Below are 27,629 nucleotides of genomic sequence, written 5' to 3'. Positions count from 1 at the left end.
TGGGAATATTTTTCAGAGTAAAAATAATTTGGAATGACATTTAAAAAAAGTAAAGTGAGGACATTTTGAAAAGTGAGAACATTTTAAGGAACTTTTTTTTTCAAATGTCAACACAAGAAGGTGAGATCTGTAGTGAAGTGATGAGGTTGATGTTTTAGGAAAATTGTGGACTACGTTTTAGCATAAAAAATGCAGACTTAATTAAAAAAGAAATCTTGTTTCAGTGATATCAATTTGGGAAAAGGGAATATTTTCAGAAAGTGAGGACATTTTGGAAGATTAAGAAATAAAAACACTAGCATCATTTTTGGAATGTGAAGACAGTTTTAGAAAATGAGGACTATTTGGTTGATTTCTTCATCTAAATCATCAACGTGTCTCTTAGACCCCATCCCAACTAGGCTACTTAAGGAAGTCTTTCCTTTAGTGAACACTCACTTATTAGACATGATCAATATATCTTTATTAACAGGCTATATACCACAGTCTTTTAAGGTAGCTGTAATTAAACCTCGTCTAAAAAAAAGCCCACCCTGGATCTTGAGCCAACTATAAACCAATATCTAATCTTTCCTTTCTTTCAAAGATCCTTGAGAAAGTAGTCGCAGACCACCTGTGTGATTTTCTTCATGATAATAATTTATTTGAAGAATTTCAGTCAGGATTTAGAGTGCATCATAGCACTGAGATAGCACTAGTTAAAATTACAAATAATCGTTTGATTGCTTCAGACAAAGGACTTGTCTCTGTACTTATTTTATGAGATCTTAGTGCGGCATTTGACACAATTGACCATCAAATTCTGCTACAGAGACTGGAACATTTAATTGGCCTAAAAGGTCCTGCAATGAGCTGGTTTAAATCTTATTTATCTGATTGTTTTCAGTTTGTTAATGTTCATAATGAATCATCCTTACGTACTGAAGTTTGTTTTGGAGTTCCATAAGGTTGTGTGCTCAGACCAATCCTATTTACTCTATATATGCTTCCTTTAGGTAACATCATTAGAAATCACTCTGTAAATTTCCATTGTTATGCGGATGATACACAGTTGTATTTATCAATGAAGCCAGAAGAAAGTAATCAATTAACTAAACTTCATAACTGCCTTAAAGACATAAAATCTGGATGAGCACCAATTTCCTTATGTTAAATTCAGACAAAACTGAAGTTATTGTTCTTGGCCCCAAACAATGGCATAGATGGCATGGCTCTGGCCTCTAGCACTACCGTAAGAAACCTCAGAGTAATATTTGAAGATTTGTCTTTTAATTCTCATTTAAAACAAACCTCACGGACTACATTTTTTCATCTGCGTAATATTGTGAAAATTAGGCCTATCCTGACCCGAAAAGATGCAGAAACATTTGTCCACACTTTTGTTACCTCTAGGCTGGATTACTGTAACTCCCTATTTTCAGGTAGCTCTAATAGTCTTTAAAAACTCTCCAGCTAATTCAGAATGCAGCGGCACGTGCACTAACAGGAACTAAGAAACAAGATCATATTTCTCCTGTTTTAGCTTCTCTGCACTGGCTCCCTGTAAAATCCAGAATTGAATTTAAAATCCTACTGTTAACTTAAAAAGCTCTAAATGGTCAGGCTCCATCATATCTTAGAGAGCTCATAGTGCCATATTATCCCACCAGAACATTGCGCTCTGAGAATGCAGGGTTACTCGTGGTCCCTAAAGTCTCCAAAAGTAGATCAGGAGCCAGCTGTAAGCTACTGTCATTACCGTCTCTCCTGCATCTCTCTCTGTCTCTCTTTCTGTCTCATTGTGTCATATGGATTACTGTTAATTTATTATGCTGATCTGTTCTGTACGACATCTATTGCACGTCTGTCCATCCTGGAAGAGGGATCCCTCCTCAGTTGCTCTTCCTGAGGTTTCTACCGTTTTTTTTTTCCCTGTTAAAGGGTTTTTTTGGGGAGTTTTTCCTTATCCGCTGCGAGGGTCATAAGGACAGAGGGATGTCGTATGCTGTAAAGCCCTGTGAGGCAAATTGTGATTTGTGATATTGGGCTTTATAAATAAAATTGATTGAAAATTGATTGATTGATTTCGCAAGCAAGGACCATTTTGAAAAGTAACAATTTATTTTTGCAAAGTTAGGACATTTAGAGAAGCAGGGCCGGTTTGGAAAATTTAGTAAATTTCTGTAAAGTATGCAGATCTTTGGATTTGAGAACGTTTTTTGAAAGAGACTGCAGTTTCAGAAGTAAAAGTGTTTTTTTGTTTTTTTTTTGCAAGAGAGGACAATATCAAAAATTAGCAACCTTTCATGAATGTGAAAATGAGAACAATTTGAACATAAACGACATTTTTGGACATTGAGGAACTGTCTTTAAAGTGAGGACCTTTATGGAGTCAAAAGTAGAAATGTTTTTTAAAGGAGACAACATTTTTTAAAAACGAGGACTATTTGGCAAGCAAGGACCATTTTGAAAAGTCAGGAAATTGTTGGAGACTAAAGGATATACTTTGGAAAATGACATTAAGTGAAGTGGGGATTTAAAAAAAAAAATTGAGGACATTTCTGGAAAGTATGTGAATTTTTGGATTTGAGTACATTTTTGGAATGAGACAAGTCTAGAAGTACAAACTGTGTGTGTGTGTGTGTGTGTGTGTGTGTGTGTGTTTGTGTGTGTGTGTGTGTGTGTGTGTAGAGTTGACTTTGCATTCCCAGTTTAAGATGGAGGATCTTTCATTCAGACATTTCAGTTTACCTCAAACACACAAACTGAGGACGACTGAAGAGCAAGAAAATCTATAAAAACGTGGAAACATGATGGGTGCCTCAGCCATTACAGTCAGCTGTGGTGATTCCTGCACACCTGACCATATTCAGTCCCCCCAAACCTCTGCAGAATGCCTTTATGTCCAAATTTGATTTCTTTTAAGTCTAAATTTTGGACAAAATGAGCAGAGCCTAAGTGGAGTTAGAGTAGGAACATAGGCAACCACTTTTTGGGCAATTAAAAATAGGCGGTTTTCCTAATCAAAATTTGAACCAAAAAAAAAAAAAAAAAGACTGAACCTTGGTTCAAACTTGGGGAAATGCATATTAATTAGGACAAAGCTTGGGTGGATAAAAAGCTTTTTGGCATTTTTTTAAAACCTTATTTGGGCAAAAGTTCAACCCCTCCTGTAAAAGTTAGAATGAATTAAAAAAAACGATAGAGCCTGGGTGAAGCTCAGATCAAACAAGCAGCTCCTGGTATGTTTTGTTATCCACATTAGGACAAAAGGGGCTTGATTTGTGTCCAAATTTGCATTAAAACAGGGAGTCTCTGTGAGCTGAGGTGGCTGATGCAAACAGCTGCTTCTTGACCAAATTTAAAAATAAAAATAAAACTTGGAGGAAAGAGGCAGGACCTGTGGATGGTTTAAAGACAAAATGGGTAACATTTTGTCCAAATTTGAAAAATTTGAGCTAAGTGGCTATTTGGGGCCAAATTTTCTAATCCAAATTTAGACAAATGAGGTTGGATTTGACTAGATTTGGATAAAAGGTCTGGAGCTTTTGTGAGGTATGGAAGCAGCTTTTTTGGCAAATTTTTTAATACAAATTCGAACAAAAGAGCCTGAAATGTTGTCAAAATGTGGATGTATTTTGCTCCAAAACACTGAAATATCAACAGCCATGATTTTTATCAAGTCTGTAGATAAAAAAGTCTGTGACTCCATGTTCAGCTCCACTGTTCACTTCAGAGATTCTAAATGAGTGAATTTTCCATCACTAACAAAAATCATGACACTTTCTGAAGCTCAGTAGGCGACTTATCAACTGACAAAAACACATAAGAAAAGATAAAACACCATGAAAACAAAACTCAGGACAATTAGAAGCACTGAACTGGAGAGAACCACGATGGGCTGATTTTTAAACTGATCTGTGTTGTGGAAATTAAACGCTTCAGTGATCCTCAGTTGAGCGCTGAAGAAGTCCTGCTGGGCCTTTTTTATATTCTATCTCTGATGTCTTGGAGGCCTCGCGTGAGATCCGGAGAGGGCGCCAAATCTTTATGAAACTCCCCCCAAAAGAAAAAAAGCTTTCAACGAAAAAAAAAAAAAAATCCATCCACTGCAATCGTTGAGATTTCAGATCCATCTCATCCTGCTGAGTTCAATCAGCAGAGGAGAGGACAACCGTCTCCCTCTGCTTTGGGAAGAGAAATAAAGAAAAGAAATCATCCATTTTCTGTTTCTGTCAACGTTTCTTTCCTTCAGGCGGCGGTTCAGTCACCCTCCCTGCAGAGAGGACCCCTCTGGAGAGCCTCCAATACTTTTAAAGATTCACCCAGCGCAGTGAAGATTTGGTTCCAGCAAGGAGGAGGAGCATTTTCTGCCACACTGCAGGGAGGAAGAGGGGCTGACAACGGTGTTCAATCTGAGGGCTAGTGCCCCTGACAGGGCCATGAGGGGATTCTAGAAGGGCCACAAAATGATAATGTTGAAGGCAATTTGAGAATTCTTTGAGATAATGAATATGTTCAGCCTCTGAAAAAAGAAATAAATCCAAAAGAATAATAAGTTATCATTTGATGTCACAGCGCAGGGTTGTGCGCACTGACGCCCCCCCCCACCCCCCGCTTTCCAGTGTCTGGATCCAGACAGGAAGTGAACCATGCTGTGCTTTCAGCGTTCAACCTCCCTCCCTGCAGAAAGGGGCCCAGAGGAGAGCAGCCTTTCATTTCACTCTGATTCTTTTCAGCGACTTCAAACCAATTTCTGCTCAAGGGGATTTTCAGCTCCCTGTGAGGAGGCTTGACAGGAGACCTCCGACCATGAGGAAACCTATTACCACATGAGTTTCTGCAGGTCGCCTGAGGGCCCTCTGCTGCTACTGCTGCTGGAAGAAAAAAATACAACAAAAAACATTAGTTCTGCTCTGTGGCCTCTTTAAGCACATTTAGTTTTTATCTTCAGTGTTGATGAAGTTTCCATGAAAATTCAGCTCTTAAAGGCAAGGCAGGATAAACTGAAATACTAGAGGCCTTAAAATCTGATCTTCTCTACAGGATGGAGGCACAGAATTGCCGTTACAGGCATTTCTTTAAGGCATCTGTCACACAATGTTAATTAAATTACCACAAACTAAAGGCCACGCAGTGACACTGGAGCCTCCAGCGGCCCTGTGGGCCCCCGGGAAGATTGTTGGTGGACTGTAGGGTTGGACCAGTGTGAATTTTTTTTCAAACTGGTATGATTTTAAGGCTATAACAAATTTTATACACCTGACCAAGCATCTGCTCGTAAGTGGAACATAATGACACCGTGTCCCAAAAGCAAACTGGCATCACACTTTCATCATGTTGGATCATTTAACATATGAGCTCTCTGTCCACATTGGATACATAAAATATGCACTTGTGTTACGTCATGTAAACAAACCACATAAGTAGAGTTCTTGGGGGATGACGGTTTTCTGTAGGTCAGTAGCATCGCCCTGATTCGCTCCTCAAAAAACCAATTAGATTTTTCCATTGGATTTTGGATAATTGCCAAAAACAAGCTCTGTGGCACACAAACATTTATTATACATGGTAAATGGTAAATGGATCTGCATTTGTATAGCGCCTTTCTAGTCATCCAACTGCTCAAAGCGCTTTTTACACTACGAGTCACATTCACCCATTCACACACACATTCATAAACTGGTGGCCAAGACTACAATACAAGGTGCCACCTGCTACTTAGTTTTTTTTAAGTCACTCACACACCAGCATCATCGGGAGCAATTTGGGGGATCAGTAACTTGCTCAAGGACACTTCAGCTTGCTCAAGGACACTTCTACTCCCTTCAGACAGTCTTTCCTCTTCTTGCTCGTGAGCTGTCAACCAGCTCACACCACCTCTGGCTCCTGGGCCTTTGGCCGGCCGAGACAGACCTCTTTCTCCCGGGCTGCCAATAAGCTCAGACCATTGCTCACAGACTCTCTAAACCTTAACCAGAAAGTTAGAGGTGCAAGCACAAGGTTTGCAGCTAACTTTCCAGTGACAAGGAGAACCAAGTTAAGTTAGTGTAACGGAGTTAATATACAGCATCCACTTGCCATGGCTCACACTGCTTTATTTTATTGATTACTTTCACTAAAACTGATTTATTTTATGGTCAGCAAACGCAACACCCCTGCAGACTAGGGTTGTGTACCCTGGAAGATAGCAACAGTTTGGCTGCACTGTCTCCCTGGTAGGTGCACATGTTATCAGTTCCGGAATTTTTTTGTATTATTTATCTTAATTTTATATCTAAGGGGTTGTGTATGTTACCTTTTGTAAGAATGGAGCTCCTGATCGGTTGAGCACGTCCTTTAGTTAAGTTGACGGTGTTTATAATTATTTGTGTGTAACGTGGTTAGCATAACACAGGGTTTAGCTAACTTGCACTCCTTTTTTATTTTATATTCCCAGTGTGAAAGCACATGTGTGTAAATGAAGCCAAGACTGACTGTACAAATATTTCGGGAGCATATCTATGTTTCCCGGGTTCTATGTTCCCCACTTAACCCTGCAAAAAAGGTTCTATGTTCCCCGCTTGCACAAAAAAGGTTCTATGTTTCCCGGGAAGCGGGGAACACAGAACCTTTTTGTTAGTAAGCGGGAAACATAGAACTCTTTTTGGTTGAGCTGGGAACATGAAAGATAGAACCTTTTTGGGTGGTAAGCGGGGAACATAGAATCTGGGAAACATAGGGATGACCCCAATATTTCCTCTGCCAGGTACGCTTTTTGTGTATTTTATGTTCATTTTAAAACTAAAGCAACAGTTTGGCTGTGCTGTCTACCTGTGTGAGAGCACATGTGTGTAAATGAGGCCAAGACTGACTGTACAAATATTTCCTCTGCCAGATGCCGGAATAAACGGCCAGTGTCAACAGTGAGCTGATTTTTCTCATGATTATACACAACGCAAGAAAGAGAAAGTACACAACCGCTACATTAGCACCCAGCGTCTAACTCTGGAACTCAGGGACACAACAAAGACTGCTTCTGGAACCACAGCTCTTTCCAGCCTTCCTCTGCCAGCTAACAAAAGCAGCACACCACAAAGCGACTTTCTTCCATCCATTCAAGGATCGGTAATGTAACAACTGGGCATAGTTTTATCACAGCTGTACAGGCTAAGCAAGACTGTTTAACTTGTTGAATGTAATTTAATGCTGTTTACCAAGTTATTTTTGTGATTGTTTGCAGTTAGGTCATTGGTTAGTTGGCTTCGGCAAAGCTATGTGATGTTGGTTTGCTAATGCTGTTCACAGACAACATCTTGCATGCAGCTAAACATCCTCTGCATTGATCCAGACCCTATGCAACACATATCGCATTCATATAGACTCATTTACAAATAGGCTTTCAACAGAGCTACACCCAAAGAGGCAACTCAGAGTTCCCGCTTCTCTTCCTTTGTCTTTGTCCTGACCACACGGTCACACAAACACCTCCCCTGAAGCCATCTTTGATTCGGCCATCTTGTAGTTCTCTGTTGTCAGCCATTTTGTTTTGTAGGCCAAAGGGCCACACACACACACACACACACACACACACACATGCACATATACACACCAAGCTTGTATATAGTTAGTTAGAATTTATGTGTTTTGTTTTGCTTTGCTACTTTATGAATAAATGTCATTTTTGGAATCATACCTGCTGTCTGTTTAATATTGCACAAGAGTGAATGAATAGTCAACCTCTGCTGCGTCAAGAACTCCAAAATCCTTAAGGCTCTACTGTTAATTTTGGTTCTGGTTATTAATTTAATTATTAGCCTAATAAAATTCCAAATTGATAGTTTAGGGAATTTTATGAGACTGATATCTTTAACTGGCTATCATTTTCCCCTTTCGGGAATGGTGCCCACAAGGTGATTTGATGTAAATTAAGTCACATTATTTAACATAAAATCTAATTTTTATTAATACTTAGGGACCTCGGCCAAAGGCAGACATCACAGGCCAACTCTTGCTGAACAGATTTTCTGAATAACTTTGTCATTACTCGAACGGTTTGGATTTTATGCCCTCTTAAACGTGACGTGACCCAAAACCTCCTGACAATCTTCACGCCACCTGGACACACTAAAATGGCCACTGCGGCCCGTAGGAATGTAGTAGAAAGATAAAACCAAAACTGGCTTGTTCTTCTTATCGAGACCTACAAATCACATGCTGACACCCCTGACGTAAATCCAACAGTAGGTGAGCTAGTGCCTCTGAAAGTAACATGAGCGAATGTGGAGAAATTGGCAGCTGTGAGCTAGAGTGCAGAGGGGTCTAAAATCGTCTACACCTTTTGTCTAGAACTGTGTACGTGAGCTTGGGGCCGAAACGGCCTGAGTCCGAGGTCCCGCCCAATGCTGCTTGCAGCTTTAATTATTAATTATTTCCAATAGCCAATTCGATACTTTAATTGGAGATCTATTACAAGGTCAGGCCCATTTAAAGACTGAAGTCCCAACCAGTGCCGTTGTGTAAAACATAGCACTGGTGCCTAGATCACAACATATAGTATCCCCTCTTTTATAGTGTCACCAGAATAATTTACAACATTAATGGTGCCCCTTGGTGAGGCCTAAAATTGTTGCTCCCAACACTGACGTATTTTATGTCAAAGAACAAAATCAGAAAGTCTCTTCAGCTTGTGCTAACCTCAGACCTTATATCAGGAAACCAACCAAAAACCCATTCAAAAAAACCTATTGAATTTGAGACGAAGGAACCAGGAAGTGGTAAAATGTTTCCAGGTTTTAGCACTCATTCCTGGTAGACTCTATATCATCTGTTTGCTTAAAATTAGATTGGAGATGTAACCTATTCAATGTTGGGTGAGTAGTGGGGCTGGCAATATAATGACTATGTACAATATATGTATTTTCGCGCAAAATATATACTTCGACAATACCATTAATATTGATATGGGGTCAAGTTGTGTCATAACGGCAATCTTCCAAAAAATCATACCAGTGCTCATCTTTCCTCTCTCACACTTTCCGCACAGCTCTGCCCCACTCACTCACTCACTCACTCACCCACAAGTTCTCTAGCAACACTAAGAGAGACACAGAGCTACTCCTCTGTTTTATCTGTCTGTTAATTAGTCTACAGTGTGGCATGCTACATTAAATCAGTCTGTCTGAATGATATGACCGCAGCAGCACACGTGCAGTACAGCGCTGTGCCGCTAGTGTGTGTGTGAGGTGGATCATAGTGCGTTGCTGTTCATCTTGGTAGTTGTAGTCTAATGTGTGACACTGAGACAGCGCCTAGATGCAGGCAACAGATGTGTTATAAAAACACAGACGTTTCATATACAAGACGTATATAACGCAAACAGTGTGTCTGTCTCCTTCTCTACTTCGGCCTCTCTGTTGATGCTCTTTACAAAAATAAGATTAATAGCCTAACAAATAAAAAAATTAAATCATTTTCCAGCATCAGATTCATTTGAAAGGCCAAACAGATGGAAAACGACTTTTTAACTCCCTCCACAAAATTTTTAATTGTTCCAAACCTACTTGATACTTTTTTAGTCGTGTTTTAGTTTTGTGTCCTGTGCTGCAAAACCTTTAAACCTCTGTAGCTCCAGTGCTATGAGCAAAAAGTTAGCGTACAACCCTGCTATTTATTTTATATAATTTTCTAGTTTTTTATTTATGTTGTGCAGCTGTAGGCCTATATTTTCAATTAGGGAAAAATGCCTGTCTTTGCATTTTATTTCAATCATAGTCTGTTTTATAAAAGTGCTTGTGACATCTCAAATATGGCCTTGACTTGCACCTAAACATGTAGCCCATCTCGAAGAAAATACTGAGATATAGTGTATCGGCATTCAGCCTGAAAATACTGAGATATGAATTTTGACAGCAAGTTCCATCCATTCATTTTCATCTGCTTATCCAGCGCCAGGTCACAGGGGCAGCAGGCTAATCAGAGCACCCCAGACATCCCTCTCCCCACCAATGCTTTCAAGCTCCTTCTGGGGATCACAAGGCATTCCTAGGCCAGATGAGATATGTAATCCCTCCACCATGTTCTGGGTCTGCCCTGGGGCCTCCTATCAGTGGGACATGCCCGAAACACCTCCAGCGGGACCACATTTAAGACTAGACTTAAGACTTTCCTTTTTGATAAAGCTTATAGTTAGGGTTGGCTCTGGCTTGTTTCGGACCAGCCCCTAGTTAGGCTGACATAGGCCTAGTCTGCTGGGGGACCTCCTATAATACACTTCTTACAATACACTGAGCACCTTCTCTCCTTCTCTCTCCTTTGCTAACATTCATGTCCTGTTACTGCATCTTGCTATCTCGGCTCTACTGCATGTCACTAACTTGGCTTCTTCTCCGGCGCCTTTGTGCTCCACTGTCTGTCAGGTTACCCCATATTGCAGCTGTGCCTGGATCATGTGATGTGGTTGTGCTGCTGCTGTGGTCCTGCCTGATGCCACCTACTGCTACTGTTATAATTAGTCATACTTCTACTGTTATTATACCCATATGATTATTATTGTCACATACTATCATATATTAACATATACTTTCAACATATTGACCACAATAGCCGTAATTATTATTGTAATATTATTACTTAAATTAATGTTGTTGTTGTAAGCTACTGTCATTACTGTCTGTCCTGCATCTCTCTCTGTATCTGTCTCTCTCTATGTCTCATTATGTCATACGGATTACTGTAAATTTATTGTGTTGATCTGTTCTGTACGACATCTATTGCACGTCTGTCTGTCCTGGAAGAGGGATCCCTCCTCAGTTGCTCTTCCTGAGGTTTCTACCGTTTTTTTCACCCCATTAAAGGGTTTTTTTTCGGAGTTTTTCCTTATCNTTGATCTGTTCTGTACGACATCTATTGCACGTCTGTCTGTCCTGGAAGAGGGATCCCTCCTCAGTTGCTCTTCCTGAGGTTTCTACCGTTTTTTTCACCCCATTAAAGGGTTTTTTTGGGGGGGGGGGGGGGGTCTTGAGAGCCTGTCTTGAAGACGGCACCTGAGTCAAAATCTTAAGTTCTTTAACTGCCTCGCTATCATCCATTTTTGTCTGTGTTATATGGGGGATGGGGGGATCTTTATGTGGAAATAGTAGGTCAACGGTTGATGCCACATAGAAGTGGTATACATCACCTAAAAGCTGCAAACCTAAAGATTTATATAAATTAAGATGCAGCTCAGCTCAAATCTGGAATAAACACTGTGGGCCGAATTCACAAAAGGATTGCGTGGCTTTTGCGGCCACTAAACCGGTAAAAATGGAGCAAACAGATACCGTCTAATTCACAAAGCACGCGCAGAGGGTGAAATGCTCCACTAACTGCACTGCCAAGCAGATTGCGTCTCGGTGCTCCATTGTTATTTGCACGTATTTAAATGAGGTAATATGCATATATTTGGCGCAAAAATTGCCCCTTTCTATGCAAATGAGCCTCATTGATAAACAAGGTCTAATTCACTAACACCAGCGCTAATAACCACACACAGTTTGAGTGAAGTAAATACGTCTTTAGAAAGCTGGTGCAAACTGGGCGCTCCTCTGTGGAAGCCTCTCACCCAGACTTTCCAGTGATCGTGGCAGCAGTGATCGTCTGTTAAATCAGTCTGTAAATAATATTTTGACATTATTATTATAATCATTATTACTTTAATGGCATCCGAAGATATTGATGCGTTGAACAGGTGACAGTTTGCGGTCGTTCTCAAAACGCACTTCTGTCACGCACTTCAAAAGCAACATTCAATAATTTATTTTACGAAACGGGGGAAACAAACGTGAACAAAAACGGTTCCATAATTCATATTGAATTCAAAAGATAACGAAAAAACAGCTACAAGTGAGAGGGAATAGTGATAAAGTGGTCAAACTTGGTCAAATCCACAGCCTCAACCCATCCGACACTGTTAGACTGACTCACCAGCAGACAACACTACATGAGGGTATACAGTATTCAGTACTTTGCCAAACAAAGTCTGCCATTGTTCTGGCACGGTGTTCTTGGCGCAAAGCCAGCATTTATACTTTGCCATGTGGCTAATTGCAATCAGGGGCAAATCAGGGGCAAACTGCACTCAGCTGCCAAACTTTGTGAGCGTGTTTGCGCTGGTATATCATTTGCGCAATATCCTCTGTGAATAGGACATTAAGACGGAGCAAACTGCGGGTGCAAATGAAGTGCAATTCAAGGTGCTATCAGCGGCCGCAGTTCATTCTTTGTGAATTCGGCCCTGTGTTTTGTTAAGACGTCTATTCAGACTTAAAGTTGAATAGGCAAAAGTATGGAGTGTATAGAGGCTTAGAACATTATGATGGGAGAATCTGAAGGCCATTTCTATGATCATTTATGTTTTATAAGTTGTGGCAGCAATTTTGTGTTGATACTAGTAGTTACTCCATTTTGGTGCTAAATTTAAGCATTTTTTTAATCACCATAGAATTGATTTAAAAAAAATACCACATTGGGGCGTCAGTGGCTTATTGGTAGAGCAAGCGCCCCATGTACAAGGCTGTTGCCGCAGCGGCCCGGGTTCGACTCCAGCCTGTGGCCCTTTGCTGCATGTCACTCCCCCTCTCTCTCCCCCTTCACACTCATCTGTCCTGTCAAATAAAGGCTTAAAAAATGCCCAGAAAAGAATCTTTAAAAAAAACAACAAAAAAAACACATTAAGACACCAAGTTCTCGAGAAACACTATAGAAAAATCCTTGCTGTGATTTCAAATGAAAAACTTTTCACATATGGTGATTTTTCTATGAGAATTGCATTTTTCAGCAATGGGACAGAGCAATTCTCTTCTGGAAACTGCTGAAAAAACCCCTTATTATCAATATACCTATGAAAGCCATCCATCCTCTGAATGTTGGAGGTCTCTAGTTTGTGGCTGTAACGTTTCATGAGACTTATCCTCATGATTATCCTAGAGATCACTATATGTACTTTTATACAGTGAGATCAAGTTTCAAAAAATGGTCTCACTACAATTAAATGGCTGCTATGGCAACTAACATCATCACACGTGATTAAAATTGGGCTTACTAAATCCACAAGTCTCAGCTTTCCAGTCAGACCCACTTTATGCAATGTGCAGAAATATTCAAAAACTCCATTTTAAGAATAGGCAAGAATAACACATTTGTACTGCATGAGAAAAGCTGCATGGTTTTTGCCCCAAACTGCATGGGACTAGAAAAAAGTGGGCATATCTGTAAAGGGGAGACTTGTGGGCACCCATAGAACCCATTTTAATTTGGATATCTTTAACGATGAGAGGTCAAGGGACCCCTGTGAAAATGACCATGTCAGTTGTTCCCTCACCAAAATTAAGCTTAACTTTGGAACATTTTTAACAGCCATTCTTGAGAATAAGGACAATCATGTCTTGTCAGTGAAGATTCTCAGTCATCCAGGTCATGGTAATCATAAGTGCTATATCATATCCAACTGGACTTGCTCACGTTTCTTGAAGACGTTTCGCCTCTCATCCAAGAAGCTTCTTCAGTTCTAAATGACTGGTACAGAGTTGCAGGCTTTAAACCCTGTGTGGGTGTGAACCCTTGCAGAGTCGTAGGGGTCACATGTGAGCTCTTAGTTTCAGAGTCGTTAAGGTCACAATTAGGGGTGGGAATCTCTAGGCACCTCACGATTCGATTCAATTCCGATTCTGAGGGCAACGATTTCGATTATAAAACGATTCTCGATTATAAAACGAGCCAATAAGAAAATTTACACAAGATATTGAAAAACATTATTGTAATAAAACTGGGAATACATATCCAGTGCATACAAACTGTAGGCCTATTACTTACTGTGGTTGAGATGACTACACTCTACCAGTCTCCTCCGGTCCATCCTCCTCATCCACAAATCAACGGGACTCTCCTGTCCCTCGTCGACCTCCTCGACATTTCTCCTCCAGTATTTACAAAACTATAACTGACTTTAACTATCTATGAACTATAAAAACACGAACTATTGTAAAAAAAAAAAAGACGAACTACAAACTATGGTGAAAACACGACGAAAACACGACAAAAAAACCCCCAAAAGTGTTTGTTTGTTTGTTTGTTTAAAAAACTCAAAAGCTCTCAAAAAAACCACAAATACTATTATTTAAAACACTAAATATTATTTACAAAGTAAATGCCACCCAAACTCCACTAAAACTCACCAAAACTCTGCTAAAATAACGCTGAATCACTCCAACTTGCACTCTCCTTGTCAGCTGTCCCTCTCCTCCTGCTGTGCTCACTTCCCTCCGCTCTTCCACAGGTAATGGCGTCACTACCGTAATGTACTGTATATCACTGGAAAGCTCCGCTTCTCAGCAAACTGTAGGCCTATTACTTACTGCATTCGACACAGTTGACCATAAGATACTGCTCGACAGACTAGAAAAGTCTGTGGGACTTTCTGGCACTGTGCTAAATTGGTTTAAATCTTATTTACAAGACAGGGATTTCTTTGTGTCACTTGGCAATTATGAATCTGTGCGAACAAAAATTACATGTGGAGTTCCTCAAGGGTCCATTCTTGGGCCTCTTCTGTTAAACATCTATATGCTCCCTCTTGCTCATATTATGGAATATCATAACATCTCCTACCATACTTATGCAGATGACACACAACTTTACATAACAGTGTCACCAGAAGACTACAGTCCCCTACATCTGCTAAATAAGTGCACTGATGAAATCAATACGTGGATGTGCCAGAATTTTCTACAACTAAACACAGACAAAACTGAGATAGTTGTTTTTGGCCCCAAAGAACAAAGATCAGTAGTCAGTGCTCACCTTGACGCCATGACACTAAAACCTACAAATCAAGCAAGAAATCTTGGTGTAGTTCTGGACTCAGACCTAAATTTCAATAGTCACATTAAGACAATTACTAAATCAGCCTACTACCACCTTAAAAACATAGCAAGAATAAAAGAATTTCTGTCTAAACAAGATACAGAAAAACTTGTTCATGCTTTCATTTTCAGCAGGCTGGACTATTGTATAGGTGTCTTCACAGGCCTGAGTAAAAAATCAATCAGACAACTGCAGCTCCTCCAGAACGCTGCTGCCAGAGTCCTCACCAACACCAAGAGAGTGGAGCACATTACACCAGTGCTTAAGTCACTGCACTGGCTTCCTGTGTGTCAAAGGATAGACTTTAAAATCTTGTTACTTGTCTATAAAGCACTAAATGGTCTCAGGCCTAAATACATCTCTGATATACTTGTACGTTATGAAGTACCCAGACCCCTCAGATCATGTGGAACAGGTTTACTCAGTGTTCCCAGGATCAAAACCAAACAAGGTGAAGCAGCCTTTAGTTTCTATGCTCCCCGCCTGTGGAACAAACTTCCAGAATATCTGAGGTCGGCTGAAACTGTCAGCTCATTTAAATCAGGGCTTAAAACATTACTATTTACTGCAGCTTACCAGTGAACTAGATATGTAACTTATTGTTAGGATAATCTGTAGCTATTGTTTTTATATTTGTCTGCTGTTGCTTTTGCATTTTCTGCACTGTTTTTAACTATTTATTGTCTTGCTTTTAGCTTTTGTTTTTAATGATCTCAAACAACCCCTAACCCTAACCCTTCTTGGATGAGACGCTAAACGTCTTCAAGAAACACAAGCAAGTCCAGTTGCCTACGATATAGCACTTATGACAATCATGTCCTATCTAAAAACCCCTTAAAAGACAACTTATCCACACACTACTTCCATTTTTGTAGTGAAAGCTTATTTTTAAATAATTTATATATCTTAAATAGATATCATTTATAAAATATTTTTTAACTGCTTTCATTTTTTTTAAACTTCTAAACTTGCCCTGTGCCAGAAAAAATAGGCTTGTCCCAGACAAGAATTCACAACTTCAAACAATTAAAAAATTGGTTTAAAGCCTTCAAAATCTAAAACTAACAGTACATTCTGATAACACTGGTGTAAACATGTACTGCTATACTCATCTTTGTTTTAAAATACATTGTTTTGTGAAAATGTTGGCCCTTTAAAGATGTGTCCAAGATTTTCGTCAGCTCCATCAGATTTCTACAAAACCATAATTTAATCAGGTATAAAAGGGGTTAGCTACTGTATATCACAAGGACTTCTGTCTCACTTCCTGGTTTGGAGAAAGGTGAGAATCCTGCTCGGGTACTGGTAAGCTTTCTATTTTTTGATAAATTCATGAAATAATATTGCTATCAGGTGTGTCTCAATCATAACAGGTCAACTCTGTAGCCCTTGTAAATCCAAACTGGATAAAAATTATGGTTTAAAAATGAATATTTTGATTAGCAATAAGAGATGTCTGAGCAACTTTGAAAAATGAAATGGCTCCTCACTATGACTGCAGTGAAATTTTTGTCAACTCTGTCAGATCTTACCTCTGACATCTGTCATGTCCAACATTTAAGAAAACATTATATCACTGGGAGGCTGGTCCATTACAAGGTTTAAGAGTCAAGACTTTGATCCATTAGTAGAGATTTTCCAGCCTAATTGAAGAGTGAAAATAGAAATCCTACCAGAAGTCAAGCTTTATCTCTGCTCTCAAGAATAAGTGTCGACCACCTTCCCGACAAACTAGCATGACATCGTTGGTATCAATCGATTCCTGAGGTCTCCCAGTTTAGTGAGCTGTATTTGTTTACATTCAGTCAAACTGCCTATTAAAAGTGTGCTGAATTATCTATTAGCACATGGGTATGGAAATCTAGATGCGTAAATGGCCACTGGATCATACCTGAATATCACTGCCATATTGGAGAGAGCAAGACTTACTTGTTAAATGACAATAAACAGGAGCTGTGTTTTTTCTGGACAGAGCATTATAATGTTTAAATTTCTCTATAAATTGCAATTACCCAGATAGCACACATACACCTGGCCGACGTCAGCCTAAGGACGACACATCGGCCCTTAATTTATAACGTCTGGTGGTGTCGGCCGCATGGGCAGATATTTAATACTCTTTTGTCCCAGCTCATCAAACGTCTCTGTTACGTCGGCTTTGGGTCGGCCCATACCTGCCCACATACGGAAGTCGCCACGGAAGGCGGAATTTCATCTCTGCGGTCTTTGTTTAGAACTGAGCTCGCAGGTCGCAGCATCTCATCGCAGTTGGTTTCAGGTAAGCTCTACTGGAATAAATTGGCAGAAAATAACTATGTTGTTTATTTTGTGACCGTTAAAAGAGGTTCCTGGTGAGTGGTGAGGCTCGACTGGGTGTATATAGCACAGGTCCCCACCAGCTAACGTTATCTTTCGTTAGCTGTTAGCTAGTTTAGCTCATGTTAGCTAACAGGCTACAACTGTGGTGTTTTCATTTTATTTTCCCTAGTTGACTTTATCTGCGTATCTGGTTATTGTGAGCACTCCTTTTGGGTTAAAGTGGAAGTGCCCAGAGCTCCCACCCGTGGTCCCAGGCAGGACTCGAGACTTAGGATTCAATCACCTATGGTCCCGCCCAGCCTGACCTCCGCGGCCCTCCCTGGACGGATGCTCAAGTGTGGGTGAGAGGAGCGGAGAGGACTGCGGAGGTCAGGCCGGGCGGGCCGACACTGTGTATCCCAGAACGGGTGCTCACGTGTGGGTGAGAGGGGCGGAGAGGACCGGCAATGGTAATGTATAGTTACCTGGGCTTCATCAATCAAATTACGCGTTACTGCCCAACACTGATTATAACTATTTAATAAGAAAGTAGTATTTGGGTATAGCAAAAAAATAAAAATAAACTTCAAGTTGCAGCCTCCGCTCGGAAAATTAAACAGTCCTAAAACTGCAGCCTCCGGTACTGCAGCTTTACCTTACTTGATTTTGCGGCTCCGTGTGAACGGAGATCGTTTTAATAATGTCATATAAAGGCGGAAGTTTTCTAAAACGCAAAGGACAGACTTTTCCGTTTTTAGAGAAACCGCTGTCGTCTAAACAGGGCCAATGGGAAATTTATCAGTCGAGGTCTCCTCCTCTGCAAAGCAAACAGACCCGGTGGCTACAGGTAATAGCGCAGTTTTGAAACCACTGTTCTTCCGAGATGATGGACTGATTGTTGAGCTGCTGTTAACAGTTAACGGAGTTAACAGATCTCGGAGTTTCAACACTAAATTAAGCAGAGTGACGGACCCAAAGCCTTCAATCTGGCTAAAAGACAGCTAAAATGCTAAAAAAAAAAATGAAAAAAAAAATCCAGTGGTGAAGTTGGGATTTGTTTCTTGAAGTTATGTGCTTATCATCTTTTCTGTCTCTTGCAGGCTGCCAGGAGAAGCAGACTGGCCATCAGATATTGTTTGTGGAAATTTGAAAATAAAGTTTCTCAAATTGACTTTTGTCTCTTCATTGTGCACACTTACACAGGAAATAGGGTAAACGTTAGCTATTGCTATTGGAATGTTAGCACTGATTTCTCACATTGGATGGCGAAATATTTGTAGTTTGAAAGGTCCGACCTAAATGAATAAAAGTCGTAGTTAACGAAGCATATGAATATTAATATACAGTAGAAGAAGCACCCACTGAGCGCAGCTTCGTTTATTGATCGTTTGAACGTCGCGTGGTGGTCATTTTCGATTAAAGGCCAACGTCTCAGCGATGTATTGGCAATGAGCAAACGCTCTCCCTGCTGCGTCTTAACGATCTAAACTTGATACATCGGGCCAACGTCGGCCAGATGTATGTGTGCTATCTGGAAAGTTGTTTTTATATTCAAGGGTTTATGATCTACAGGCAGTAGAAAAATAATCAGGGTATATAGGCTATCACTGATGAACGCTCAATAAAGAACAGTTTTTAGGCTACATGAACTGAATTACTTACCTCGTGTAAAATAATTCACTGTCATGAGAAATCTCAAATCTCATACTTCTGTACTAAACACTTAATATTTTGAGTGCAAAAGTGCACCATGTGTGTTCACACTGCATAGTACAGGAAAATGCAGTGTACTCCTGGCGCACTCAAAACGGTCCAAAAGTTAAGTGTGGAATGATGGACACTTCTCACCCTCAACTGTTGCCATCTTTGTGACATAGCGGAAGCTACCGTTAGCTTGCTGGCTACCGTTAGCTAGCAAGCTAACTTGCTCCTTGTTACAATGGCACATTTTAATCACCACTGATGTTGTGGCGTAGGTTTAGCTTATGCGTGGGCAGTAGCGGTTCTAGCCTAAATGGCGCCCTGGGCGAACCCCCCCTATGTAGTTCCACCCCAATGTGCACGCACACACACACACACACACACACACACACATACACAAAGAGCGCGGCTCGGGCCGCATTTTCCTGACAGAACCTGACCCTAGTCTGACGCAGTTTGTTACCTGACATAGTTATTGTTATGGACAGTGTGTAACACGCTGCTCACACAGCAGTGCAGCACAGCACTGGACACACACCCAATTCGAGCGGAGCCTGTGTTGCGTTCAGGCGTTATCACGTAAATAACAAATGCCAGCACTTGAATAGGCCAGAGCACAACACAGCTCCTGCCGTCCCCCCCACACGTGGTGACAAAGTGCCTCCCTGGGCATGTGCCCATTTGGCCCATATCAGGATCTGCTACTGTGCGTGGGTGGATATAGCAGTGAGATGTTGGCGATAATGCGTCACCATCCATTTGCAATTCGTCGGTAGCCAACCTGGTGCAGGACTCTGCCTCCAGGGCTGAAAAATGAAGCCAATGCAGAAGTGCCAAAACTGCAGTTTTTTTTTTTTTTGAAACATACCCTTTTACATTTTTACTGAGGCATACAGTTATGCACACTTAACCCTATAAGACCCACTGTTGCAGAATTACAACAATTTTGGTTATCCCCAAAAAACCTCTAATTTTTTTTTTTTTTTTGGTTCAACCACATTAACATGATCATTGGGTCCTATTGTTTGTTCTCACAATGCGATTGGATCCAACATTTGTATATAAGGCCCGCCCTCAGGTCAAGAAGTCACACAACCTCCAATATTTTGATCGAGCAACATCCCTTCGATTTACTGGACTGAATTCATCTGATTCAAGTAAGTAAAATGCTTTGAATATTTTTTTTTGTGTTTATTACAGTGTCTAGAACATGAACATATGTAGTTATTGTGGAAAATATGCCCTACATTTTATTTAGAGCTTGTTTTATAATTGTTGCAATATTACAATGTTGGGTGAGAGTGGTAGTCAAAACAGCCCTGTTTTTGAGAGGAACATCTTGAGAGGAACTTCAATTAAAATTTTCACAATATAACTTTAAACTACACGATTTACACATTCTAGCCTTTAGCCTTATATTGGATTACATATTCACATATTTTATTGTATTAGAAACTAAAGTGCAAAGATATATTGCCGTATCTAAACATTTTCATTTACTTAGAATGATTTCTAACCACCTTCAACACTCAGTATTTTCTCCTTATCACAGAATGCAGGACTTTCTAACAAAGAAATTCTGTTTGTGCATGTCTGCCCTTTGTCTTAGTCTCTATTGATAAGAAAATGTTCCTATCAATTCATAGTCAAAGCAGTTGTGGGGGATGCTCCTGGTGCATTTGTGGCATTGTTCTGGAACAGGTGTTAATGTTCATGACTGTAAGGTGTGGTTGTAAACTGGAGGCTACATGCATTCCTATTTGGATGATAATCACAGTCTACAATAGGTCAGCCATACAGTATTGTGACCAGTGAAATGTGTGAATAGGCTACTTCAGTGCAATGTGTAAACACTTCATAATGAAATCATTCTCCCCACCACCCCATCTTTCCTGCTGGTCATCTAGAATCTAGTAAGCATGTGTGCTATTTGTATATACAGTGTACATTTGTTTCAATTTTATTTTTTCCATTTCAGAATGCCACCAGCAAGGAGAGATCCTCGGTACAGTGTGCAGGATGTAATTGCCATCGTCCAAAACGGAGAGAGTGATGTGGACATGGATTTCGACGACACTGATGCAAGTGACGAAGAATCAGATAGCGATGCCTGTGTGGACAAAGAAAACCAAGAACCTACTGATTGCCCAGCCAATGTGGACATTGAGCCCCAATCAAGCAAACACATCATGCCCCGTGACAGATATCGCTGGCAAAAAAAAGATTTTATCAGTCCCAATACTGATTTTTCTGGTCCAGCTCTCACAGATGATGTCACCTCCCTCCACACACCACTGCAATACTTCCAAAAGTTTGTGTCAGAAGACATGGTTCAAGCTCTGGCAACAAATACGAATGAGTACAGCATTCAAAATCACGGAAGATCGGTTAACACTAATGCAAAAGAAATACAGACAGCGTTGGGCATGTACCTGAGGATGGGCCTGGTACAAATGCCTGGAACCCGTATGTACTGGGAGACGGACACACGGCACCCACCTGTTGCTGATGTGATGTCACGCAACAGATTCCAATCGCTGTTGACAACATTACATTTTGCAAACAATTTGACAGTGTCAGAGACTGAAAAGAGGGACAAACTCTGGAAACTCAGACCATGGCTTGATTCACTCAGAGAGAACTGCCTGCAGGTGGTACCAGAAGAGCACAATTCTGTGGATGAGATGATGATACCTTTCAAGGGGAAGTTCAGCAGCATCAAGCAGTATATGCGAGGCAAGCCACACCCATGGGGGTTTAAAGTATACAAGTACGCCCTGAAATCCCGGCGGTGGTACATGTACATCTTCTGGCACACCATCACCCTCGCTGTGGTCAACGCCTGGCTCCTCTACAGGCGGCACTGCCAAGCTCTCAAGATGCCAAAGAAGGAGATACTGAACATGAGAAAGTTCCAGGCACAGCTAGCATCCTCTCTCATTCTGGTGGACACAACACTGAAAACTCCAAAGAGAGGACGACCATCTTCAGGCAACGGGAGCCCAGACGCAGCAGGGAGCCCTTTGAATGCTGGAAAGAGAGCATCCTTAGGTGATGGGAGTCCAAACGGTCCCTCTTCCAAAAAATCATGTGCACACCCCCCTCTGGATGTGCGCAGGGACCTCACTGGACATTTTCCACTGAAGACAAAGAGAGGACGCTGCAGACATTGCAGTAAAGGGTATACTAATAATCAATGCAGCAAGTGTGATGTCCGCCTCTGTTTTTCAGAGGACAAGAACTGCTTCTGGGACTATCACTGTAAATAAATGTGGATGTGCACACGGACTTCACTGGACATTTTCCACTGAAGACGAAGAGAGGACGCTGCAGACATTGCAGTAAAGGGTATACTAATACCCAAAGCAAGTGTGATGCTGTGAGACTGGCTTGGATGTCTGCCTCTGTTTTTCAGAGGACAATCTGCTTCTGGGACTATCACTGTAAATAATGTAAATAAATGTCAAAGTTCTTGTTGTTGGAATAAATGACTCTTCATAACAACATGACTGAGATTATTATTCATGTTATATACTGGTTTGGGAAAAGCAAAACCCTGCAAATGAATCCTTAGTTCTGTACTGTTGTTCAGACAATGAGTGGAAATACAGGAGATTCTGCTCCCCATTAAGCCCAATGTTGCAATATTACAACATTTCCGTAAAAACTTACTAAAACATAAAATTTTTGAAAACACTCCATTTTCAGCCCCAAAGGCCTCCTACAACAACATCTGAATGGTTGAATTTTTTTTTTTTTTTGCGTTTTTCTATGTTTGGGTTTTACAGGGTTAAAGGAGAAGTCCGGTATTTTGCACTTTGAGCCCCATTTCTGGGTTGTTTATGATGAAATAGAGTGGTTAAGACCAACATTTTGACGATTGCTCCTTTTCGGAGAATTTGACTTTCCCCTGCCTGGCTTAACAATGCTGTCTATGGCCATTTGTAAATCTGTCCTAAAACCACCCTAAACGTTCGTTTTTAAAGCCATGGAACACATAAAAATAAAAATCGTATCAAACTGTGGTTTCCGTGATGATTTTTTTGACATTTTGTCTAATTGTCCGTTGGTAGTAATCCGCACCGGAAACGAAAAGGGGGTGGTTTATGACAAGGTTGTAGTCATTGTAGTCTTTTAGCTCGACAGTGCTGTGTGCGCTCCTGGAGGATGAAAGAGAATGAATGAAAAAGTTTTGTTATAAGTTTGAACAACTGCACAATGGATTACTTGCTTGTAAACAACCTTCTAAGTACAATGCCTGTAAACACAACAGCAACCTTCTTCTTCTGCTTCTTTTACAATGGTTTCCTGCCGGTTGGTGACACCCACGTAAAGGAGCATTATCGCCATCAAGTGGGCTGGAGTGTATAATGCTTCAGGGTCAAACGAATGATCAAGCGGAAGTTTACACACAGGTGTGAGGCAGCTGAAAAAATAGTTCCACAATCGAGATGAATAGCGAAAACAGTGATGGAAACCACAGTTTGCTACGATTTTTATGTCAAAACATCAACGAACAAAAAGGCTATTTATTTATTCACCAGAAGTGAATGTAGTCACACTACCAAAATGTCAGCATTTTCCAAAAAAGACTTTTTTCACTAAACAATAATCTTTACATCAATAAAACAATTAACAGGTCTTTGTCTTCACAGACTCACAGCGCACACACATGCACGCACGCACGCACGCACGCACGCACGCACGCACGCACGCACGCACGCAGCCATAGACAGCATTGTTAAGCCAGGCAGGGGAAAGCCAAATTCTCCGAAAAGGAGCAATCGTCAAAATTTTGGTCTTAACCACTATTTCATCATAAACAACCCAGAAATGGTACCCTGGAAATCCAGAGTTCTCATGAGAGCACAATTTGAATTTGCTTAGCGAGTCACTCTGGCAATCAATAATGATGCTCATTACCCATGCCGTTGGAGCCGAGCTGCACCAATCACATCGGTGTATCTGATATAGGTGGGCCAGAGGTGAGCTAAACAGATGACGACAGCGCTGCGACGATGAAGTCCAGAATCAGTCAGTAAACATTGCAAGATGGCTACGGATGAACACCAGTTGTTTGAAACAGCTTTGGCCGCTACAATGAACGAGTTAGACTTGGCTTTTTCTCTAAAAGAGGAACAGAAGACAGCACTCGAGTCTTTCCTTTGCAAGAAGGACGTTTTTGCTGTTTTGCCGACCGGATACGGCAAGAGTCTAATCTACCAGTTAGCTCCGTTGGTAGCGCTCTGGATACGTCACCCCGTGTATTGTTCTGATTGGTCGTAGTGTTATCCAATTGCGTGCAGTGATATTTTCAAATGCATGCTTGGTATTGCCCCTCAAGTTGGGCCATTTTCATTACTCATAGCCAAACCCTAAATCTTTCTAGATTTGGGTCTGGATTTCTAGGCTACAGAAATGGGGCTCAAAGTGCAAAATACTGGACTTCTCCTTTAAGGGTGTGGCTGCATGAGTGACAGGCTCTCTGTTAGGCGTCGCTCCAGTGTATGAGTTAGATCCACTCTCTTGCGCAAATATGGTCACTTCTGTCTCCAAAAAACCCCAAAGAAACAAAAAAAACCCACAAGATGGCAAAAGCTAATATGCCGAACTCGGGCATAATGACAGTTCACAAACCAGTGGGTGATGTCACAGTAGCTACGTCAGTTTATACAGTCTATGAGCCTAATGAACACTTCTTCATTGAGCTTCCAGCAGTGATTATGGCCTAAATATCAATATAATAATTAACTGAAGACAAAACTTTTTCATAAAAATATCATCATAATCATAAACCCTTTAATATAAAAACAACTCATTGCAATCAGTTGAGAAATAATAAAGTTAGAATGCTTTTTATCCAGAAAAACTGCAGCTTCCCTGTTTACTTTCATTTATTGTCATCAGGCAAGTCATGCCCTCTCCAATATGACAACGCTGCTGACAAATTGATGCAAGGGGCTGACACAGTCAATGCAGCTCCTATGCATATATGTCTTTCGATTGGCAGCTGTTTGCAGTGTACTCAAGGATGTACAGCTAACTATCACTGGATTACTCTGATACCAGAGAAAACATCTGTTGCAGTTCTGCAGCTTTTGTTTTTTCTGGTTTTGTAGTGGATATATGGATGCTTATTTTGGATGGATATCAGAGACAACTCGGGAAGTGTAAATCACACTGAATGAGATCAATGTGTATTTCATGTCTGTGTTCACTTTTCACCGAGTTACAAAGAAGAGGAGGAGGGAGAGTTTTGAATCACCTCCTGCATTATCTCTGCCTCCCCTTCAACTCTGCAACGCCCATGGGGAGGCTTTTATCTTTCTCTTTTGTCTTTGTCCTGCTGAACAACCACATCCTTTACAGACCATAATATCCTGTAATGTTACCATGGTTACAATGTCCTGAAAGATGAGTTAAATTAAGAGGAGCACAGTAGATTTACACCCACAGAGGGTCCTGAATCCTGAGGTCAGAAACCACAGGTCCAATCTATGGATACAGATATGACAGGCTCACATTCATGTCACGTTTCATCGCACCAGCTATCCATGGTGGTTGTGTTAGTCTCCCATAGGTGGAACAGCAGTTAAAATGCCTAAAACTTTAAAAATCACCTAGCCTCTGGATGTGTTTTGCATCTCTTCAGACACATTTCCCCAAAACTCAGACTCATCTTTGGAGGCTTTGGTATCTGCACTAGAATTTAAAAAGGAATTCTGCAGATTTGAATGATGCTTGGATATACAACACAGAGTGAGTTTGTGACCCACCTGTGGGTCTGGCAGATTCTCTACATTTTTAGAATACTGATAAGAACATCCAGCTGATGGTCGGCTTTGTGCCAAACTGGTAGAATCTGAAGAAAGGATTCATGGTGTCGAGCTCTCTGTGGTCATTTGTCTTGTATTCCTCAGAGCTGAGGTGAGCTGGCTGCGGACATGCCACAGAGTTGCCAATCGGTTGCGTGGTGAGACGCCCGGCATTTCAGACATCAGCTGGCACTGAAAACACCAGTTACTTAGCAACGGCTGGGCTGGCAGGACGACAGAGAGTCGCTGGAAACCGGCTCGTCTTGTCTCTGCAGTTAGAGCGATTCAACACAGCCTTGTTCGCTCCTCTGTGTTCCTGCATTCAACTCTCCTGGGCCCCCCCGTCCTCCTCCTCCTCCTCCTCCTCCTCCTCCTCCTCCTTCTCCTTCTCCTCCTCCTCGCTCAGAAAAACACCTCATTGTTACCTGTTTCCTCAGTGAGCTTCACCAAGCATCACAAGTTCTCTGAATAAGTTCTTAAAGTCTGATGATAAAAGTTAACTTGTCCATTTTTGTCAAAAGAGAACAAAAAGTTAAAAAGAAATAAAAAATGTTCTCCTCTTGTGAGAGACAGCAACCCCAACACACTGCCTGGCAGACAGTTTGACAGATGTATAGAATTCATAGAAATCCCTCCTCAGCCTTCAGCAATGTTGTATTGACTCCATGCTCTCGCTGCATTGCTTCTGAATCCTGCAGTGCTGCTGTCAGAGAGCTGCAGAGTGGAGGGACTTCTACAACCTTCAAGATCTGGGCAAAAATCACAGCTACAGGCAGGAGGTTAACCTCCATGTCCTCAGACAGGTGGATCCTCAAACCAGACAGTTCAAATTATCCCATATTTTGGCTTGTTGTTGTTTCTTTCTTCTATTTGACTCATGATTTGGTCTGCTGAGGTAATTTCACAAATTAAAACGAACAGCATACTGGCAGAGGAGCTCTGTGTGACTCAAATTTATCTGCTATTTCTGACAACAATCATTAGTGAAACACAATGATGTCACTATTTGCGATTAACTGTTCATTTGTAACGAGTAATTGCTGTTAAATTTCTTCATTTAAAATGATACAAGCACTGTTTATTATTATTATGTGTTTTTTTGCCCAGATGTCTGCCTGCCAGGCAGACTGAAGCGACAATCAGACAGGAAGCAGAAAAAACATGTGGCGCACTTTTCCCCCAAACAGTTGCTTTCCCAGGGCAGGTTGTGTCCTTTGTGCCAGGGGGCAATGTCTAATTGTGATAATTAAATTTGATTTAAATAATGGCCGACTGTGTGGCTGTAAAAAATTCAAACTGAGCAGCCACTTGAATGTTTTACTGGCCATCGAGGCTCACGGGTTACAAATGAGGTAGGACACTGTAGTCAAGTCAGATTCCTAATCTTTGAGTCCAAATTGAATCTTTTTGGGATTAAATGTAGCAACGTCAGGCTAACTTTACTGATCACCACATATGTTTAATGGCTTTTAAAGACAACATTTAGGATATTAAATGTTGCCTGTGTTGATGATTCATTGATTTTATATACTGAGTGATGAGATCCTACATACACACAAATTAGTTTGCCTGCATTCGTTTTCAGTGATTCAGAGAGATTTTCAGAGAGATTTGGTTTTCTTTGAGCTTTTTTTGTTAGTTTGAAGGGCGCTGAGCTCAGACGGAAGATGATGATGTTAAATATCTCAGTGCACCAATCAGGATTTCCTAACATTTGTGAGGGTGCGGTCACACATGAGCGGACTGGTGAGTGACTATCACCCGCTGAGGTGATAATCACAGTCCCTTTTACACTGCCTGCTCAAGGAGGGAATATTGTGTTATGCTGCCTCGCCACTCTGTATATAAGGTATGACCGCAGAATGGGGGACAGAGTTGTCTTACCTTTGAACTGGGAATGGAGTCAGTAACAGTTATCACGACATCAGTCATTTCATCTATAACTTTTGTTTTTGT

The sequence above is a fragment of the Epinephelus moara genome, chromosome 22 (genome assembly GCF_006386435.1).
Source record: "Epinephelus moara isolate mb chromosome 22, YSFRI_EMoa_1.0, whole genome shotgun sequence".
Classification (NCBI taxonomy): domain Eukaryota; kingdom Metazoa; phylum Chordata; class Actinopteri; order Perciformes; family Serranidae; genus Epinephelus; species Epinephelus moara.
The sequence above is the reverse complement of the archived record's forward strand: the minus strand, read 5'-3'. Positions refer to the sequence as shown.